Source organism: Salmo salar, chromosome ssa16 (genome assembly GCF_905237065.1).
Source record: "Salmo salar chromosome ssa16, Ssal_v3.1, whole genome shotgun sequence".
NCBI lineage: Eukaryota > Metazoa > Chordata > Actinopteri > Salmoniformes > Salmonidae > Salmo > Salmo salar.
This window is the reverse complement of record NC_059457.1, coordinates 75,990,339-75,995,588: the sequence shown is the minus strand read 5'-3', so window position 1 is coordinate 75,995,588 and position 5,250 is coordinate 75,990,339. Positions and strand designations below refer to the sequence as shown.

Here is a 5,250-nt window from a genome sequence, read left to right as displayed (position 1 = left end):
AGACCGCTAATTCACAATGCTCCCTGATGTTCTTGCCTGCAACAGATCTTAATTCAATCTAACCATCTGTTATGTGCATGTTTACCGCATGAACCACAACAACACACCAACGCCTGCTTGGCTTGATCTAATTGATTAGGTTATGTTCAGGCAAAGGAGAAACCTGTCTGTATATTTTATAAGCAATAGCCCGGCCCCCAAGAGAACATTGTCGTGTGTTTAGCTCTAATCATGAATGCTGAATAGCTGAGTTGATTGAATTAGACCTTTCGTGTTCTTGCCACTTCCTGTTTTCATTCTACAGACGAAACACATGCTTGTTGCACTGCGACTGTGAGACTTTGGTTGACCATGCAGCTATTTGTGCGTGCTCAGACTCTCCACACCTTTGAGGTGTCTGGGCTTGAGACTGTCGCCCACATCAAGGCTCATATTAAGACATTGGAGGGACTGTCCTGTGATGACCAGGTGGTTTTGCTGTGCGGGGTACCCCTGCAGGACGATGATGTGATCGGCCAGTCTGCACTGGAGTTCAGCACTCTTGAGGTTACCACCGACTGTTGGGAGGCAAAGTCAATGGCTCCTTGGCCAGAGTGGGGAAGGTCAGGGGACAGACCTCCAAAGTGGACAAGCAGGAGAAGAAGAAAAAGAAGACTGGCTTAAAGGAGGACCCAATATAACAGGTACTTTGTGAATGTGGTACCAACATTTGGCAAGAAGAAGGGACCCAACGCCAACTCATAAAACTATTACCCCAACGCCTCTTGTCTGCTGTGTTTATGACAGTGGAGCAATGGACTGTCTGCCTTTTGTAATTATATTGGGCTGATGTTCACTGTGATGAAACACAATAAAACTTAGTGAGGAAAGAAAGGGGTAATCGGCACCAATTTGATGTTTCTATTACAGCGGGTGAATTGAGCAGTTGTATGATTGTCTGGGAAGAAATGGACTCCAGCATGAAGACAAGTAGGCCTAGTTGAAGTGCACATTTTATTTCCTGTATTAGACAGCGTTTACAAGTCGAGACCTTGGGACTATACAAGCCCTCATTGGTTTGAATGGTGTCAGCGATTTTTATCTAGTATTCTTTTTAATTTAACAACACAAATTGGGGTATTTAGACTACTGTACAGGTAGAGAACGTTGAACAGAACAAGGCTGTTTCAATAACTACATGTTGACTAAAATGCAGATAGAACCTTACAGTCCCAAGCTCTTGAAGTCATCTGGCATTTCCAGGTCTGTCACATGATATGAGAATAGTCTTTGGCATGTTCTCATCCAGTATGCCCAGATCACTCAGGATTTGGTGTCTTGACAATACATGACTTTTCATTTTGATGTAATAATATCTTATGTTGTTCTTGTCCAGAACTGTTCGGTACTCTATCATGTATTTTATGTTTTATGTGGACTGATTCCTGTTATATGTGGACTGATTCCTGTTTTATGTGGACTGATTCCTGTTTTATGTGGACTGATTCCTGTTTTATGTGGACTGATTCCTGTTTTATGTGGACTGATTCCTGTTTTATGTGGACTGATTCCTGCTTTATGTGGACTGATTCCTGCTTTATGTGGACTGATTCCTGTTTTATGTGGACTGAGTCCTGTTTTATGTGGACTGATTCCTGTTTTATGTGGACGGATTCCTGTTTTATGTGGACTGATTCCTGTTTTATGTGGACTGATTCCTGTTTTATGTGGACTGAGTCCTGTTTTATGTGGACTGATTCCTGTTTTATGTGGACTGATTCATGTTTTATGTGGACTGATTCCTGTTTTATGTGGACTGACTCATGTTTTATGTGGACTGATTCATGTTTTATGTGGACTGATTCCTGTTTTATGTGGACTGATTCCTGTTTTATGTGGACTGATTCCTGTTTTATGTGGACTGATTCCTGTTTTATGTGGACTGATTCCTGTTATATGTGGACTGATTCCTGTTTTATGTGGACTGATTCCTGCTTTATGTGGACTGATTCCTGTTTTATGTGGACTGATTCCTGTTTTATGTGGACTGATTCCTGTTTTATGTGGACTGATTCCTGTTTTATGTGGACTGATTCCTGTTTTATGTGGACTGATTCCTGTTTTATGTAGACTGATTCCTATTAAGCTTCAGGGTTCTGATGAAAAGACATGATGAAAGGTCTGCCTTTGTGTGTGTGTGTGTGTGTGTGTGTGTGTGTGTGTGTGTGTGTGTGTGTGTGTGTGTGTGTGTGTGTGTGTGTGTGTGTGTGTGTGTGTGTGTGTGTGTGTGTGTGTGAGTGTGCACGTGCATATGTCTGCTTCCTAATGGCTAGGCCCTATACACTGTTAGAAAAAAAGGTTCCAAAAGGGTTCTTTGGCTGTCCCCATAGGAGAACCCTTTTTGGTTCCAAGAAGAACTACCTCTGTGGAAAGGGTTCTACATGGAACTCAAAACGGTTCTACCTGGAACCATAAAGGGTTCTTCAAAGGCTTCTCCTATTGGGACAGCTGAAGAACCCTTTTAGGTTCGAGATAGCACTTTTTTTCTAAGAGTGTAGACCTGCATTGAGTATTAGTACAAAACACCCCCACAAATTCACTGGTTAAATTCACTGGTTAAGGGTGTAGACCTGCATTGAGTATTAGTACAAAACACCCCCACAAATTCACTGGTTAAATTCACTGGTTAAATGTGTAGACCTGCATTGAGTATTAGAACAAAACACCCCCAGAAATTCACTGGTTAAATTGCGTGGGAGCAGAGCCGTTACTCATGTATTTGAACTAGCATCTAAGGCTGCATTAGCCAGTGCATGGGAGTAAACAGCTACAAACAAGTTGCTATGGCTGCTATTAGAAGATACTGATGAAGCCAATGGGAACATGTCTTCTTGGTCCATTAGTTATCAATCCACTACCGAACCCCTTTTGTTACAACAACAACAGATTGTGGCTATAAAAGGGCCAATTAGTTCCATTGCTCAGCTTCATGGCAGGTACAACGGCACAATGACTGATACATACTGCTGTTTTACCATATTAGTCTCTCCTTATGGTATATTAATCAAGGTGGCCCTGACCTGTCTATCCAAGCCCACAGTAAAAGGTTCTAAGTAGAGAGATGCTTAAAGCCTCAGAATATTGATTGGAACACTAAAGCAAATGACTCAATCAATTACTGAATCAATGACTGTATAAGAACAACAGTAAGTACCCTCGGCTGAACCAAGTAGGTAAACTGGACAGATGATTAGGATATCAACATGCAGTTTGCTTTGTTCCTGGTGTAACCATGGAAAAGAGCGTTTGGATGAGCATGTGATGAATGACATCCCTTGGTCTCCGCCCACTCACTCCCCCACATATGTTCTCTCTCACCTATGAGCAGTGACCTTGGTGGAAATAAACACAGGCAACAGGAAGCAAACCTACTTCCTAGTCAACACCAGGCACCCTACAGGGCAGTGGGTTTACACTTTACTGGTAGACTGTAATGCTATATTCCGGTGGGCAAGGCTACAGTTACATGCTAAATCCAATACACAAAAAGCACATACAGGATTAGAAATGGTTCAGGGCACAAATGTGTCAAAAACAACTGGAGTCTACCTGTTCCAATGCATTGTGAGGTCTGGTATCAGAGACTGACAAAGCATGCATCAGTGACCTGCACTCTCATCTGAAATGAATGGGATGTTACAACACTGCAGCGCCGTAGTGAACATTAGTCCTGTCCTCCTGGTTCATCCTAGAACAGATAGACAGGGCCAGACCCAAATGCCCATCTGGCATTTCCAGGTATACACACCTCTGTGCTCCATCCTCCATGTTGGACATCTGCTACAGATGGTTGGGAACACTTGTGTCGTTTCACAGTAGCCAAGTGCATTTCTCCCTGTCGGGGCTCCATCTGTTTCTGTTGGTAACGTGGAAGGGTGCCCCCATCTTTTTGAAGTTGAATTCTGCTAGCTTCATAGGTGGTTTGGGGCCCTTAGAATGGACAACGTACTGTATTTTTAAGGTGCCGTTTTCAGAGAATTCCCACAGGGCACGCATATGTAGACACACACACACACACACTAATGAGGCCTGTGTTCCACATAATAGACTTTCCGCCAAATACTGAAGACATGTTTATGTACTTTTGCTCAGGAGAGAGTAAAGAGATGATATATTGATTTAGAAGACCCTTTCTGAATACTAAGAGTTGTATGTCGACTTTGATAAAGGGCTGCACCTTGGTGTAAAATGGCTTTAAGAATGTTTCAATTGAGATAAACTAAGTGTTACCTGTGTAGAGACGTATCATAAATCTGCAGGTTTCTCGCATAACGATATCAACAGTAGATCAGGAGAGTTCAAGGTGTGTTCTCCAAAAAATATTATCTCCATTGCAGCCGACGTGGATGATTTAAGATATGCATTTCATCTCGTTGCCCGAGCTAAATCACAGAGAAGGTGGGATCATTCCTCCTTACAGTGAATTCCAGCTTTGTCTGGCTCGCCTCTGAAAGATTGTGCAGTCTCTAATTCACTCCAGAAAAAGCCACTCCCAATCCCACATTCACACCCATATGAGCAATAACCTTCACTGAATGGAAAACACCAAGACGTTAACCTTATTCATTTAGGTAGCAGGCTAGCGGCGCAGAGCACGGAATACCACAATGCCACAATGAGGATGTTAATTTTATTTAAGTTCTGTTGCACTCAAATTATTGCCACTAGCCCTGGGTCCTAAAATAAAACTAAATAAATGTGTCCATTGATTGTTGCTCCATTCACTGGCAGGCAATGAGGTTTTCCATCAACATCCTTGCTTTCATGAATGTAGATGAACTTGGCAGACTACACATCGCAAATGGTGTGCAGTGCACGCAGGTAAAGTTCAGAGACCTACTTGAGTACACTCTTAGAAAAAGGGGTTCCAAAAGGGTTGTTCGGCTGTCCCCATAGGAGAACCCTTTTTGGTTCCAGGTAGAACTATTTTGGGTTCCATGTAGAAGCCTCTGTGTAAAGGGATCTACATGGAGCTCAAAAAGGTTCTACCTGGAACCAAAAAGGGTTCTTCAAAGGGTTATCCTATGGGGACAGCTGAAGAGCCTTTTTTTAGGTTCTAGATAGCACCTGTTTTTTCTAAGAGTGATATGAGAGAGAGAGAGAGAGAGAGAGAGAGAGAGAGAGAGAGAGAGAGAGAGAGATGGAGGCTTGTTGCACAGCTACTTACACGACTAGACCCTGAAGCAGTAGCCTGAAGCAGTACAGAGCCAC

The 5,250-nt window shown here is 42.8% G+C and overlaps 1 pseudogene; it reads left to right on the top strand.

Moving 5' to 3' along the window:
• The first annotated feature begins 351 nt into the window (after positions 1 to 351).
• Positions 352 to 744, top strand: LOC106574669 (ubiquitin-like protein FUBI; annotated as a pseudogene).
• The last annotated feature ends 4,506 nt before the right edge of the window (positions 745 to 5,250 follow it).